The sequence below is a fragment of the Epinephelus fuscoguttatus genome, linkage group LG22 (assembly GCF_011397635.1).
Source record: "Epinephelus fuscoguttatus linkage group LG22, E.fuscoguttatus.final_Chr_v1".
Lineage (NCBI taxonomy): Eukaryota > Metazoa > Chordata > Actinopteri > Perciformes > Serranidae > Epinephelus > Epinephelus fuscoguttatus.
The window spans coordinates 15700737-15717845 of record NC_064773.1 but is presented as its reverse complement, the minus strand read 5'-3'; the positions used below and the strand labels follow the sequence as shown (position 1 = coordinate 15717845).

At 41.2% G+C, this 17109-nt stretch overlaps 1 protein-coding gene across 1 annotated transcript in view; it reads right to left on the bottom strand.

The window, feature by feature from the left end:
* The window catches only part of plxna4 (plexin A4), a 364224-nt gene extending 351689 nt beyond the window's left edge, over nucleotides 1-12535 (bottom strand). Inside the window, exon 1 of the mRNA XM_049566659.1 lies at nucleotides 12524-12535. The gene's annotated coding sequence lies outside the window, so the exon portion shown is untranslated. The remainder of the gene's footprint in view (nucleotides 1-12523) is intronic.
* Between the last annotated feature and the right edge of the window lie 4574 nt (nucleotides 12536-17109).

Genomic DNA, 17109 nt, shown 5'->3' with positions numbered 1-17109 from the left:
TTATGTATGATGCAGCCGGGCAAAGTGTCATACCTCAAAGTACCTGCCAAATTGCTTTGCACAGTCAGATCAGGCCGTATTTACCATCATATTACCAGATGTTAGTCTGCAGACATCACAGGGCTCAGTGGTTGGCACTGTCATCTCACAGCATGAAGGTTCACAGATCAAATCTTGGCCCCGGACTCCTCTGTGTGCAGTATATAGAGCTTTTGATTTCCTCTTACAGTTCAAAGTCATACAGGTTCTGCACCAGTGAATCTTCTGGATGTAGTCTAGACTTAAATGGGAGGAGAGAGGCAATTTAGAAAATGTGTGCCTTTGCCACTAATGGACGCACACGTATGTATGTACACACGCTATCACACAACAATCAATAATGCTCCACACTCAATGCCAGATGACAAAACTTGACGTCACACAGCTGTATTGAGTGTTGACCATGTGTTTGTGTCCTCTGGGTTATACATTGATGCGTGTGTGTATTGCAGATGAGGACTCCATGATGTCATCCGTCCCGATATGACCCAATCGCACAAATCAAATGTAGATAATCATGTTTGAGTGTGTGTCTGTGTTGCTGATGCCTCGAGGCACCTTACACAACCGTTGGGGGACAATGAGGTCTCAAACACAAAGCATGCTCGAGTGTGTGTATGTATGTGTGTGTTTTAATGTGCAATATCTCCTGTTTGCCCTCTGGCGCTTAGCTAACAAAGTGAGAGTGTGCATGTGCATGAGCTATGGTCGTATTGTAAATAATAAATAACGATATGCGTCTTTATATTCTCCTTCTGTCTGTATTTGTGCGAGCAGGTGCACAGGTGTGTGTGTTTAGCTTCAACCGTATGTGTTTATGTGCCAAAGCATTTCACATGACAATAAAAAGGCGACGATAAAGTACATTTCAGTGTGTGTGTAGGTCTCAGAAGGATACAATGCGAGCACACTGTATATAAATGGGCCCTGGTCACCCAAGTGTATTGGACTTGTGGACAAAATTAACAACAGAAACGCTCCAGGCAGCAGCTGCACACCACATCGCAGGCAAGCCACAGCACAAGTTGTAAGTGTAAAGTAATTTAAATCCTCTTCTGAAGGATGAGAAAACATTTTTTTACAGCTGTGGGGATTAGTCTAAACTGGCTTCTTGCAGGTCACGGATGGATAGGCTTATGCGGGGGCCATGTAACAGGTTTAGTAGCCACTGGCTTGTGGCATAGTCATATGCCTCTCGAACATGTAGGGAGTATCTAACCGTAACAGTGCTTCTGGACATCTTGGTCGGGCCATTCAGTGTGTAGCAGCTGATAAAGAATAGATAGTAACCTATTGTACATGTGAAAGTGCTTTTCTTTCATTTTAGTAGTTGGGATTGTTTTTAATAAAAGAAATAGACTTATAAAATAGCAAAACTGCATGGCAATGTGGCCACTGCCATATTGGTATACCATGTGGGTGATATAATAAACACCATAAGGTGATAGAGGTTTGTCAGCTGGTAGGATTTTGCTATTTGCTATTGCAGTACTGTATTCAAAGGACTGTCAGTGGGTGCTTTTCCATCCACCTCTTATTATGTGCATTTCCAATTTGTGTATATAAAAATCTGTGTGGAAATGACAAAAATCTGACAAAAATTCACAACATTGCAAAAAAGTTTTTACACTTTAGGGAGGTGGAAAAGTTGGTGCATCAATAAGGAGTAAATGCGACAATGGAAACAGATTCAGTGAACAACTAATAACAGCTATGTATACAAGGAGGAGGACCTTAAAATCAAACAAATAATAATATATTGTCATTGCATAGGCTGCTGTAAGCTCTTTTCATCCTCTCTAAAAGGCTTTTAACATGCTTAAAGGGCTGTGAACAGAACTCTTCCAAGAGCACATGGCTGTAATATTAGCTGTTCAAAACTCTCTATTTCCATTGTCTAGTGTTCTCTGTTATTATACATCTATTTTTTCTTTTGTTTGATTGGTTTGAGGTTTGATTGGCTCTGTTCTTCTGCAGTGGTATAATGGCACTTGACTCCCAATATTTAACAATAGTTGATGGAAAAGTACATTAATTTGCATTTTCTTTGCGCTACATTTGGATATAATCCAACTAGTGTGATAATGTATCTAGATTTTCAACCATCAGTCAACACTGGGCATGACCACGGTTGCTCCTGAACCTTAAAGGGCCACTGTGTAAAATGGGTTGAAAACCGTTGAAAACAGTGACATCAGTTGTCAAATTCCAGATTGCAGGGCTCACTTGCTCACCCCTCCCATCGGGTAAATGACGGTGGCCTCGTAGGGACAAAAAGCCTTGCGCAGACACGAGTTTTTCAGGAGTAGGTCTATCTAGCGACGAGGTGAATGTTTATTTAGAAATCTAAACCATGTTATGATATTGTAATGAATCCCTCACGAGCAGGAGACCAGAGTAGCGTTCGGGAAAAAGGCCAGTTTATTTGAGCACTCCAAAAACTCCAGTAACACTCGAGGGGGTAAAAGACTCCGTCCCAAACTCTGACTCTTCTGGCGTAACACACACACTCCATACACACATTCTCGTTTACCATACCTCCGGGCACCCCCTCCCCTTTTATAGCGATTATACACTTATATAAACATATTAATGGGTAGAATATTCAGATTCAGATTTGACAATAAACCATGCCAAATATTACACACTGGCCCATTAACCAAGTGTTTATAACTGTCACCATGACAATGAGGGTCCCCCAAGCTAGCAGTCCATAGTACTGTACCATCATGGTCGCAATTTCTGAACCCATCAGCCTTTGGTCTGACAACAATTTAGCCTCTGGGAGCAAGAGCCAGTATTTCAGGGGGTTCCGCATGGATGTATAAAGAGAATTGGATATTGTGTTGGAGGCAGGGTCCCATTCATGAAGCCAAAAATGTCTGATTTCCTTGGTATGAAATTACCCAGATCTTCCATTGTGGAGTCCATAAAGCAAGCACACTAGAGACTTATGGCAGCCAAGTGGTGTCTAGTGAAGCCATCCAATAACTTGAATGGGGATAAAAATGATTTAAATGTGCAGCTCATCTAGATTTCCCAAATGTTATCGGGCTGAACGGATTAAATACTAATAGAGAAATGACTCATTTTGCAGGGGTTGTGACCCTCAAAACAAAATTAAATTACCCATGGATCTATGAACGTCTCTATCGCCATGTAAGTCTATGGGAAAAACATCATGTGACGGTCCTGGAAGTTGTAATTCCACGTTTGGCCACTATGTAAAATTGGCATCAAAGCTCAGCGCTGTTCCTGGCAACTTGAGGTTCTAGTGTAGCCAGTAGATATCCGGATAACAGATACTGGGGCCGAGACTTCCTCTTTTGTGCGCCTGTCATCATTTACAGTCTAAAGAGCAGCTTCAGATGTTAGTATGGAGCTGGAGTTCAGAAACAACAACCAGATTGTTTTACAAGTAAGCCAGCTAATAAGGCAAATAAAAAGCTGATAGCTGAAGGCCGGCAACTTTGCATTTTAGAGTCAGTCTGTTTACCTGCATGCAACCCAGGCCCACTCAAACGTGATCAATACTACTCTGTCTATAAATGAAGTCAGAATGCTTCCAGTACCAAAATCTTGTGCTGTTGCCCACAGATTCTGGATTTATATGCAGTATCTGGTTGCGTTAGGGCATTTATTACTTTTTCATTACAGAGCAGCTGCAGAGTGACAGGAAAGGAGGGAGAGAAAGAGAGGGGATGACACACAGCAAAGAGTTGTGTGTCGAAATAGAAACCAGGCCACTGCCAAGGACTCCTACATGAGTCACACGTTCTACCAGGTAAGCTGGAGGTCGCCCCTACAGATTTCTCTATATAGAGATTATCATGGTTGTTGCCAGTTCACCATACCACTGTTCTGTCATGGTAAAGCAGTGCAGGGTGGTGTACTACTGTTGTGCTGTCGTGACTACATTAACCATGCCTCTGTACAGCTATATTAAATCATTTCCTGTGACACTGTAGCATCATGGAAAAACCAGCAATACACTGTAATACAATACAGTGAGCTGACTGAGTACCATTATGCAGCTGCACAGTTTTCATGGAGCAGTAATACAACATTAAAACATGATTTATTAACTGTGCAGCTCTACCAGGAAAATCCAAACAACTGGCTCTGGTTACTTTTCATCATTTAAAAGGCATCACAGTATAAAACTAGAAAATCAGCTTAAAAATGTACCAGAGGGAAAAAAAGAAAACTTCCTCTGCACAGTTGAAGTATGAAATGTCAAACAGAAACAAACACAAAGTTTTTTCTTGTCAACAATGGAGTTTTTTTCTCGTTACCGAACTTCTGTCTTATTGTTTTTCTGACTCCAGCCTTCCAGTAAGCCAGTTTTTTAGTCGCGCAGCCCAGAAAAGAGCAAGACGAAGGTTTGTTATTGTCACTCTACAGAACACAGACACAGTAGACACACTTCAAACCTGCAATCTGTTACCTCCCTCACATTAAAACTACAGAAAAGTCTGTGGAGCTTTTATTGTGTCTTTAGGAAGCGATGCAGTTAAAATATAATCAACTGACCAACATGAGCATTAATTATGGTGAATGGACTGTATCTACAGCACAAGAGCATCAAAAACCACAGCTTCAAACACTGATGCTGAACTAGCACCTCTCTGAAAGTCTGTTAAAGTGGATTGTGTTTTATTGTACTGGGGGTTTCTACTCTTCTGGTTCTGGAGATTAGACTCCATCACAGGACAATGGCACGTTTTCCATTTAGCCTCATCTAAAAATATATACAAGGAACGAAACTGTCAGCTTCCAGCAACTTTTACATTTACAGATAGTTTGACTGCTTTAAGGTTTCAGTGTGTGTGTGTGTGTGTGTGTGTGTGTGTGTTCATGGTCTACAAGGTCATCCTCCTCCCCTGGCGGTCCTACTGTCTCCTCAGCGCAGCAGCTCAGGGCCTCATTACCGCTCACTTTATCTCTGGAGGGAAACTGAGAGTCAAAGCCAAGCTCTCACTCACTGCCTCTGTCTACCTTCATACACACACACACACACACATACGTGCATGGCCAATCCATCCAGTGCACCACCACCAACACCAGAGCTGATGTTGAATCTTTTAAACAGCTTTTGTGATAGAGATCAACCATGTTACATTCTTTCCCCCACATAATTTTCCTTTCTTTCCTTTGCTCCTATTATATCACATATTCACCACTGTTGTTTATCTCTGTAGTTTTTTCATGCCACCACAGCAAGCCTGTTATTTATACATAATTAAAGCTAATTTAACTGACGTACTTGTTGTCCTCATAACAGATCTGTTACCAATTTAAAAAGCTGTTGCAGGGTCAAACTAACCTCTGGCAAGAAAAGAGAAGCACTTAAACGCACTTATGCAATCTGCTGAGGTTTTTTTTTCAGTGGTACATGTTTATATTTAGTTGCTGAGCTAGTAGTATAACAGCTACTGTGTGTTATAGAGGAATATACACCGATCAGCCAAAACATGAAAACCACTGACTGGTGAAGTGAATAACATTGATCATTTTGTTACAATGCAATGTTCTTCTGAGGAACATTGGATTCTGGCATTCATGTAGATGTCATCTGGCATGCTACACCCACCCAAATGACATTACAGACCAAGTACACCCCCCTATTGGCAACGGCACTCCCTAATGGCAGTGGCAGAAAGAAGTGGTGGGTGGAGTGCCTAAAGGGGCATCCACATGAATGCTAGGACCAAAGGTTTCCCAGCAGAACATTGCATTGTAATGAAACTATCAATGTTATTCACTTCACCTGTCAGTGGTTTTAATGTTTTGGCTGGTCAGTGTATCGCAGTTTTCCTCTCCTTTGCAAAACTTTCATCAAAAAACTAGCAGCACTAGTTCATGCCTGTCCACTGAATCTGCTTTGTTCGACTGACTATCTATAGGTTACCATTGTTGTACATAATTAAACAGGAGCAGTAATCATTTATGTCTTTGAGACAGTTCAAAAGTTTGTGGAAACACGCTTATCTGCCTTCTTTCCATGAGCTGAATGCAAAGGTTGACACCTCTAATATTTCTCCTGTAAATATACTCTGGTAAATATCAACCAAAGCAGTTTAGTTTAGCTTAGCATAAAAACTGGAAACAGCTAGGCAACATTAGATCTCCTTTGCTGGTGTGGAGCCGAAAATTGTTAACATTCATGGCTCATCTTAAACCTACAGGGGTCCAGGGCCATGCTCCCCAAGAGCTTTTTTCCCCATTTGCTGTAGCTATCCATGCGCTATTTTCAAGCCATTTAAGATGATAGAATGCCAAAAAATCTGTATACATTTTGGCAAAATCTGATAGTTGCCATGGAAGAAAATCATACTATAAAGCCTACTATCTACTCTGTATCTAATTGTTCTCAAACTGTCTTCATCATTCTGAAACCATAACACAACAAATGTTGAGGATGACTAATTTTCACATCTGCCACCTAAAAAGATCCAAAAATTGTCCCATTACTATTTTTTAAGTGACACAACATAGATAGAGTAGGGAATTTGCATAAACAGCATTACTAATCTTGAAACCTGTTTTTGTTACTACACTGGAGTAAAGTTCACAGAATGAATGTTTAGCTGACAAATCTGCCACATTTTGAATCCATGCCACAAGAATCTGGGCTGTTCTAATTGCAAATCAAGGATCCCCACCAATGCCAACTGACTGTGGCTCCAGTGCTATGAATTGAATATTAGGCCAACAGAGGAATATTTAATCAATTATATTAGATTTCTTCAGGGGATAGTATAGTAGGATGAACAACATGGGCATGTATTATAATCTGAATGACAAAAAGTTGAAGGCATTTAACAAACCTAGAAGATCAGAAGCTTTAGAGAAAACATTTGAGGCTGGAGCCCTAGGGAGCCACCGCTCGCTCCATGTGTGCTTGTTTGTTTAATCAAGGGGAAAAAATGGGTAAAAACTACAAGTTTTGTTTTTTACAATGAGTGATGTGCCAGACTATTTCTTGGCTGGGAGCTGCAACTCAGATAACGTCTGTTGTCAGCAGGAACATCAGAGTGACGACAGAAGTTACAGCAAGAAAAAGTCCACCATTAAATGGCCTGAAAGGCAGATGCAGTTTACACCTGGTGTGCCCTTAATGCATGTTAAGATGGTAACATTCTTTCAGCAGTGTGTGCGCTAATGCAGTGGTTCCCAACTGGTGGGTCACGGTCCAAATGTGGGTCGCGGGTCCATTCTAAATGGACTGCAAGTGACTCACAAATGTGTCAGGTCTGGAAAAACACACATTTTATTTTAAAAGTGAATTTCCGGCACCTATCTTTGATTTTTAAAGTGCCGTTTCCTGCTGTAGAGTGAGTAAATAACAAACAGCTACTTGACAGAGACATTAAACTCGCTCAACAGCATGGCCAAATGCAAGTATGACACTGAATGTATCAAACACTGTAGACCTTGAACTAATGACTAAGGAGGAATCTGGACCCTGTGGCTGGACCAGTTGGGAACCACTGCATTAACATGTCCTGGGCCACAGTGAAGGACCGCCTACTCAGCTGACGTATACCTGTCTGATGTAATCTGATTCCCCACTGGATAAGAAAACTTTCGGATGTGCTCTCCTTCCAGACAGTTCAAAACTTGAGCGAACACAGCAGCAGCAGCAGTCATTAATTGGTTCCAACAAAGTCACACCGACAGCGAAACAGTTTAGTGTAGTGGTCACACTACACTACACACTACACTGCGTTCAGGCATCCCTACAATTAAGATTTTACTCTTTTTTGTTTGTTTTTTAACATTATTTTTTGGGTGGGTTTTTGCCTTTATTGACAGTACAGCTGAAGGAGGACAGGAAAGGTAGAAGAGAGAGAGAGGGGGAATGCCCCTGTCAAGGCTCAGCCTACATGGGGCACACACTTTAGCAGGTGGGCTAGAGATCGCCCCAAGATTTTATGCATTATAAATAGTAAAGGCTGTAGGCATGCCTATAGCAAGACAACCCTCCCGTCGGCTTTTGCTAACCAAATTGAGTCACATGTTTATCTGCTTATAGAACGAGGAAGTGAGATGAGATCACAAGTGGTCACTTGAGATCCATGTGGAGATGCATGATAATGCCAGGTCTGACTAGACAGACCCTGAGCTGTCCACTTGTCAATGGATCACCCAAGATGTATGTTAATACCAGGTGTAAACAGGCTCCTTGTTTCCTTTGGACTGTTTCCAGTCTTCGTGCTAAGCTGGCTAAGCTAACCACCTGCTGACTGTAGCCTCATGTAGAGACATCGAATATCTTAGGTAACTGTCGGTAAGAAAGCCAGTAAGTGTATTTCCCAAAATATCAAAACAACTGCTTTAAGAATTCTTCCTTTTTATTTGACCATAGATAACTTCCACTGCAGTAAACTGGCTTTGGCTCAATAACTGCTAAAGTTTGACTCAGCCCAGTGAGACTTCCTCTGCCACCAAGCAGCTCTGCCTCCAAAAAGTGTTTGCATGACCAAATCTTCAGCGTGCCAAAAAAAAAGAAGAGTAAGGTAGCAGCACTTTCTAACAGCGAGCCAATAACTCACTCCCCCAGCAGCAGAAAACTCGAGCTGGAATGAAACAGCTTTTTATGGCGCCAAGCAGACAGACACCAGCACAGACTCAGAGAGAATAAGAGAAGAGGTGCAGACTAAAACAAAAAAGTACAAATAAATAAGAGCAGGAGAGAATAGCAGAGGGGAGTGTGAGGGAGAGAGAGCTCTATAAATTGTAGCCCGGTGCAGGGCTGCAGGGAGGCCGAGCAGCCTGATGAATAGAGCCATCAGCCTAAGCAGAGGCTACAGAGCAGCCTGCCATCTGCCTGCCCATTACTAGAATGGAGTGTATGACGGTCGACTCTCATCTGCAGGCCCCACTGGCATCGCTGGCAACCAAGAACATTTCTTTGTGTGTGTGTATGTGTGTGTCGTCACTCTAACTGAAGTCCAAACAAGACAAAGTGTCCTTGCTTAGACATAGCCATAACCACATTACCGTAGTGTCTTCTGCTGTGTTTTTAATTTGTGTGGGTGAACGCATTTGTCAAGAGCTTGTATCTATTTAAAGCATATTGTGTGAAACTGTGTGTGTATGTGGACGCGCAAGGAGGCGAGGGTGGCCCTCAGAGTAGAGTTACAGCAGCGTGGCAGACGCTTCACACCTCATTGGCAAGCAAGGAGAGCCAATCACCGCCAACAGATCCGCCCCTCAGGCTGCCAGCTTATTCCTCAGTATCCTTGATGAGTTAGAGAGTGAGAGAAAGAAAGAAGTGGAAAAAGTCAGAGGACAAAAAAAAAAACAAGCAGGGGGAGAGTGAGATGGAACAAAAGAACAAAAAGAGTATATGCAAACACAAGAATGGGGACTGACTGTGTGGAGAGACACTAAAAGGCACAAAGAGCCGCACAGACGGATAAGAGCCGGAGAGGGAGTGTGTGGAAAACTTTCAAGGGAAAAGCTATTTTTTTTTCAACAGAGGTCATTAAATCAAATGTGATTAGTCATCATGGTGGCGGATGTTGTCTTTTGTAACACAGAGTTGAGTGCATCTGGTATTTTTTTTTTTCCAGCCGCTTTAGAGAACAGAGGCAATATAGGACTGAAATATCATAAAAGCACTGAAACAAAATTGTAGCTTTATCCTAATCGCTTTATACGGTCCAATGCCAGAGCAGGTTTGCTGGGAGTGACAAAGTTTCTCTGTTCATACACAGACAGATGGTACAGAGCTGTTAAAGAAACACTGAAAGCCATACTGACAGATGCTGATACATCACATGCCGATTTTCTCTTGGGACAGGGTGCAACACTCTGAATGTACTCCACATTTCCTCCCTACGCTGTGCATGTCTGTGACTTCTCAGTATTTCGTTATACAGTGAGAAGACTCTCTCCTAGTGTCTCCCAAGTGTGTCAAATCAGTGGCTAATAACGAGACAGACCTGTCCTCCATCATCATCTTCCTACACCCTTATATACAAGACTAAGAATGAACACAATGATCTGCACTGTCTCCACCACAGATGCTCATGAAATAATGTTGTATTAACGCTTGTTTTTGCTCCTATTTTTCACAAGTTATTAAAAAAAAGACGTTTCCTATGCACACAAAAGGTTGACAGTTTCTGATGGTTTTTGCAGAAATTCTTTGGTTGCAAAAAACAACTGTTGCATCAGCTGTCCAGGTGGCTCATCTCAACCATTGCCATCTTGGGTTTTTTGGAGCTAGAAGTGACCATATTTGGGGGAGAGGCTGGCACTGTGGAGGAGTGAGGGGTGCATCTGACTGAGAAGCTGAGGACACTATTGGCAGACAGCCTGACATTCAAAGTGGTGCGCCCTTAATTATGTGCAACTTTAAGCCTTAATAAAATGTAAGCAGGTAAGTTATATAAAAAAAAAATCACCCCTGTACAGTTACACTTACCATCCACTACAAGTGTATGGCCTTGCAGAGAATGCCCTCTGCCTGTATTTTCCAAACGTTTGTCTTTATGGATGTGAAGTCCCCAGCCAAAAACAGCCCACAGGTGAGGTTGGGACTTTATAAAAAGATAGTAATCAGGTAGCAGTACACATCCAAGAGGAAGTTGCCAAAGTTGCAGACGAAGCGCTGAGAAAAGAGAGAAGCAAATATTGCAAGGCAGAACACCAAGTGAAAAAGCCCATTCCAAAATACCAGACTGTATAAAATAACCGTAACGTCACCCATTTTTGTGGTTTTCTATTTTGAAGCCTCAAGTTAGGCATTTCAGCTGTCGCCATCTTGTTTTTTTGGAGCCAGAAGTGACCACATTTGGACGAGTGGGTGGATCTGACTCTCAGACTGCAGCAACGCCTTGAAAGCACCCTTAAATATGCATAACTTTAAGCCTTAATAAAATGTTAAGAGGTGAATAATATAAAAATTCACCCCCTGTACAGTTGTCATGAATGTCAGAAGTAGCTATAGAGACAGAAGTGTTTTTTGTACCAAGATCTAAACATGGTTATTTATGCTGTAAAGTTGGGCATTTTAACATGGGGTTCTATGGGGATTGACTAGCTTTTGAAACCAGCCTCAAGCAGAGATTCATAGAACTGCAGTTTTTGGCACTCCCCTGTTGGTTTGATTTTTTTTTAACCTTGGAGACTGCAGCTTGGATTAGCCGCAGGGTTGTGCAGTGGTGTGGAAGTGTCACTTGAATGGCCCATTTGTGGGGGAGTGAAGGATGGAGAGAAAGCCAATATCCCCATCTCAGGAAACTGAGTATTTATCTTCAGTGAGTTAGTTTATGTTGGCTTAAAAGATCTGCAAAATTCCTTTTGATCATCATAACTGTAGTATTTGTACTGCTGCAAAATACACACATATGCAGACACAAAAAAGCGAGTGCTCTTCTTTGTAGGACAGTACACACAAGCTTTATACATACTTAATTTACTCACTATAAGAGTTAACAATAGATGGAGACTGTGTTACATGTTCACCTGGACTGCAGGTATTTTTCTGGTCACGTTATCGGCCATTGCAATGTAGTGTTGGGTTGCATTTCTCTAAAAATTAACCTTTTTAAACTTTTTGCCGCAGGCCGGCAAGTTTATATTATATAACCCTGTGGTTGCCTACATTCAGATGAATGGGAGGAGTGGCGTTTTCACACATCACTGGATTTGGTTTGACTGCACCCTTAAACGTGGTCTGCAAATGTGAGGCCGGTTGGATGTACTGCCAAATTCATAGACACGACATCGGAGATGGCTTATGCTACTGAGATGAACATTCAGTTCACAGTGAAAATAGAAGCACAAAAAAAAAAGTGTTGCATTTATACTTTTGTTCAGTGTATGAGTCATAGCAGTGCTGTGCAAGGCTGAAAAACTGGGAAAACAATGAAAGAAGAATTCTTTGGCACAAAAATTTTGGACTAAATGGTAACAGATTTTCCTGAGGTGGCAACGTCCAAGAGACATAACAATTAAAAACAAAGAAAGAAAACAAAAATGTACAAAAGGAGAAAAGTCACACATTCAAAATCCAGTCCAAATGGTCTAGCAATCGAAGGCAAATCTTAAGTTTTTAAGTTACTGCTAAATATATTTAGATAAAGACACTTTGGGTTGGTTTGAAGAAATCATAATGATGCTGTTGTTCACTTTTGAGCTGCAGTAAAAAGTCTGTAAAGTGTTAATGTGAAAAAATTCAAGCAAAAATCAGGACTACATTAAAAAAAAAAACCTTATCATGAATAAAAATATGATTTATAATGTATTACACATTTTGATTTGAAAGACTATTTTTCAATACTGAAAGCAGATTACTAAAGTGACACGCAAAACATTTGATTGAGGTCACAATTCTGGTAAAGGTTTCCTGAAATGGGATTCATGTTTTACATCAGTTTATTTGATAAGCTGATTTTTTATTTTCACTGCCCATTCTGTGAAAAACACTTAATGAAAGCTGTATTTGATTCACCTTCACATGAAATACCTGTGATTTCAGATGCTGTTCTCCTCACTCTTCACAGTCTCCATCACCTCGACCCCGCAGACAGTGGCCTTCGGGTCCCCTCGAGAGCTCCAACACAATTTGAGCGCTGCCCGTTGCCGCTGTGCAGCTCAGTATTTAGGAGCAGCTCAGTGCTCAAGGACATCTCAGCAACACTTGTGGAAGTTGCCCTGAGATGGGGAAAAATGTTTTTATTCCATTCAGCTCGCTCTGTTATTATGAACACTTTTTCTTTATTTATATAAAAAAGCCTTCTATTAAAATCTCATTACTGCTATCACCAGATAAATGGAAGAATTCAACAGTGTGTTCATGAGGCATATATATAAATTACAGCAAATATAGCACGACATTTATGTTGAACTGCATTATGTTCTTCCTTAAGGTACAGTACTATTTCTCAGGAAACGCATCAAACTTAGGACGCAAAATGCTCTCAAGAAGCTCCTTTTCGGCAACTTTTGAAGCAACTCTCCATATTAGGGATGTCAACAGTTAACTGTTAATCACTTAAACGCTGAGAATATTTTTGACCCGTTACACATGCCAGTCTATAGGTGTATTTTGCCACTCTTCAGTTTAGTAAAAGTACGAGCAACAAAGCTAATAAAGTATTCATGCTAGGAGGTGGCACCGCTCATTCAGCAAGTACAGCTGGTAAGTCTATACCCATGGTAGCTGGACGACATTGCTGTGCAAAGGTCTCCCCCAGGTTGCCCTGTTGAGTAAGTGGCCGCAAAACCCCTTTAGCATTGTTACTAGCTCTGTTAGCACCTGTTGGGAATAGAATGATTTTATGTGTTTTACTATCAGTTGTGTTTCACTATATAAGTTTTAGATATGTGAACAATGAGAATACTGAGATGATTTCAGCTGATCTGAATGTGTTTGCTTTGCAGAAGTGGAGAAGTACAGGAGAGGAAGAGACATGAAGTCTGAGGAGCACATATCGCAATGCTTAGATAATTAGTTTCATATATGGTAAAAAGAATAGAAAGTGATGTACAGATAGTAAGGTACAGCACGTGTAGAGAGTTGTGTTGTTCTCTTGTCTTTCAAAACAGGAACCACGCCCCAACCGCCAGCGGGAAGGAGTCAGATTAACACGAGGCAGGGGCATGGTGTGGTGAAGGAGGAAGTGGAACTGCCAATGAGAAGAGGACAACGCCTTGCGTGCACAATGACACTCTGTTACGCTCAAATATACTGGGTCAGGGAAAGGACAGGAGGTCAGACTTCGTGAACTGACACACCTTTGTTGTTCATCAGGGACGTGAAGTTGAGACCCAGAGCTCTGTAATTTTATTCCTTTACTGCTTAATAAACTACATTAACTGAGACCGAATATCTTCTCCTATTGCTTCATTAAAGAACACGCAGGACTGAGCTCACACATAGCACATTAGAGAGTAGGATGAGACTCTTAGTCCAACACACCATTAGCAGTGTCTAAAAGTGTTAATATAGTTGACAATGCTAAAAGGGTTTTGCATCTCAAAACTAGCCTATTTACTCACTGAGGTAGGCTGGGGGGAGACCAGAGGGTGGCCATCATCTTTCCGCTTGGGATGGGCATGAATCATAGATTTTGATAATAACCAGTCTACATACTGGAAGCCAAGATGGCGCCTGTTCATTTCAGTGGAGTTACTCACCTGGTGCATACAGCAATACAGTTTTCTAGCTTCTGGGTTCCGTGGTATGCGGCCTACTGAATATGTGCAGTAGTGTTTTTCCCACCACCCTGCCTGAGTTCCTGCTCAGCTTATAGACTTTAATTTTGATGACATCACAGATTTTAAATCACTTTTCTTGGCATGAGGAAAGTTTTACAGATATAAAAGTCTCAACGTCTCAAAAAGTAATAATAGAAAGAGTCATAACTGACCAGTTTAAGGTGTCTTGTTAAAGTTTTACATACTATAGAAAAGAATTCACCCTCTCTTACTATGGTGGCCTCTGGTGAAATACTGGGAAATATTTGCTGAAGGACTGCATGTTTTTCCTGGGGGCCTAGCATGAGTACTTGAGTACTTGTTTGGACATCAGTATTCATTCAGTGTGTAGAGTACTTGCCACCATTCCTCCCACATGTAAACATGAGTTTTACAAATATTTTAGATATTTTTTACAAGTGATAATCACCAAATGAGGCAAATTTCTAGCTAGCATTAGCTTCCAAATGGCTAGTACACAGAGATGGGACCAAGTCACACATGTGCAAGTCTCAAGTAAGTCCCAAGTCATTTTTTCTTGGGCAAGTCAAGTCAAGTCACAGGTTATGTCAAATCAAGTCAAGTTAAGTCCTGTAGTAGGTCAAGTCAAGTCCAAGTCAAGTCACCTTATTATTGTAATTTTACCTGTAGAATCTGATCTTAATGAAGTGAAAATACAAGATATAAGTAACTGTCAGTAAACATTGACTTCATCGCTGCAATGTTTACCTTACAGAGACGAACCCCATGCATGCGTGCACGCGCGCACACGCACACACACGCACTAACCAAGGCAGCGGCCAAAATCACCCATTTAGCTCATTTAACCCTGTGTTGCTCGTTCATAAAACGTACAGCCGGTCTTGTGATGAACCGGTCGGAATGTTCGCTCACGTTTTCTGGGGTTAATGTTAGCAAATAAATTAAAAACAAGTTCCACCAATCCGATTCCCTCCATTACACCGGTGGTGTAATGGAGGGAAGTTTACCTCCTGGATATTACTTTGGCTGGCTGAGTAACCCTTTAGATATCACTCCAGTTAGAGAGTGTGGATGAGACTTAAGGCACTATGTTAATAGGAAATAATTAAGGTCGAAGTGTCTGATGTAGTTAACGTCTTTTTACTGATAGTGGGATAAATAGTGATACCAGTGGTCTGCCATAAACAGAAACTACAAACAACATACAAGATTTAGTGAGATAATGTCCTCGAGACAGAAATAGTATCAAATTACATACTGGGTTAAACATAAATTTGGAGTAACATTTCCCCAATTTAAATATATTCGCATTTATACTCCTTAATCACTAATTACCGCTAAACTAAACAAAAATATTTACATTCACCTGTCAAACAGCCATCATCCATGATGGAGAGAAGGAAAAGAAATGAGATAATGGCCTACAGGTGTCACTCCGTTAGTAGGCGGGGTTTCCTGGTCTGCTCTGCAGGGGCTGTACTGTATTCCGCCTAGCAACAGTGACAGTAAGCTGCAACTGCTAGCTTACTTAATCTTCCACCTCACTGCAGTACCACAGGTGGCCACTGGGAAAAATTTGCAGCAGGGGTTAGCAGTTTTCCTGAGGACATTTGCATTTGTTCAACATGTGGAGTACTTGCTGCCACCTCTCCTACATGTTCACATGACCTTTATATCCACCTTATTCCTGAGGGCACTACTGTAGAAATGCTTGTACACAACTTCCAGTGAGATAGCGGAAGTAGAAGTAAGCTAGTAGTCCCATAGACTATCATTGGTTAGTCCCAGTGGCTACTCTTGGTGGCTAACCGCCAAAGGTGGTTCTTCTCAAAAGTAATTTACCTTCAATTTAGCAAATACTGTTTTATTCTTAAGCTAGCTCAGGCCATGTTAAAGTTAACAGTATTTTAACGGAGCAAGGCAAGCTAATTGCTAGCATGCTCCGTTGAAAAGGACAAAAAAAAAAAATAATGCTTTGAGATGGCAGATATGATCACATAATTCTGTTTGAGCTACAACAGGTGGTGTGTTCCATGTTTTATTTCCCAATTGCTCTTGGGAAGAGGAATACTGTAAACAAACTGTTACCATTGGATATTTGCCAGTTTCAGTTCAATGCCGGAAGTTGCACCCCTAATTCATGCAAGGTATCATGGGGGCTAGGAATAAGGTGGATACATGTATATATTTCTTTTTTGAAAATACATATTTTTACCAGCGGTAATCACCAAATGGGATGCACCACTAACTCATAACTCATAACTGACCTGTCAACAGTTTTACAGACGTCTCTTTTACAATGGTGGCCTATGGGGAAAATGCTGTCTAGGTCACAGGTGAAAAATTTGCTGCAGGGCTGAGCTTTTTTTTTTTTTTTTTCCTGGGGGCCTGGCATGAGTACTCGCTGCCGTTCCTCCCACATGTGAACATGACTTTTACATATATATATATATATATATATATATTTAGATATTTCTACCGGCGGTAATCACCAAATGACTCAATTGGCTAGCTAACGTTAGCTTCCACATGGCTAGTGCACAATGCAAAGCAGCTAGCTATCCAAAGGGTGGGCAGCGGGCAAATATTTCTGGATGTTAATGCAGCTGGAAGCTGTCTGTCAGCAAAGCCAACAGAATATAAAGTAAAAGACAAGACTTGTACATTGCAAAATGTAAAAATTTTACCACCCTTGAACAGACGGCGCTTTGAAATGTTGTGCTTAATTTCACTGGGTCAATGTAGCAATGGACCAAAAGGAAAGGCCTCTTTTATTATACGTCATTTTGTTTTTTCTTCTTAAAAATTAAACCTGTTAATGGGTGTCAGGATATTGAAAGCAAAACTAACCAAAGCTGACATCCCTGCTGC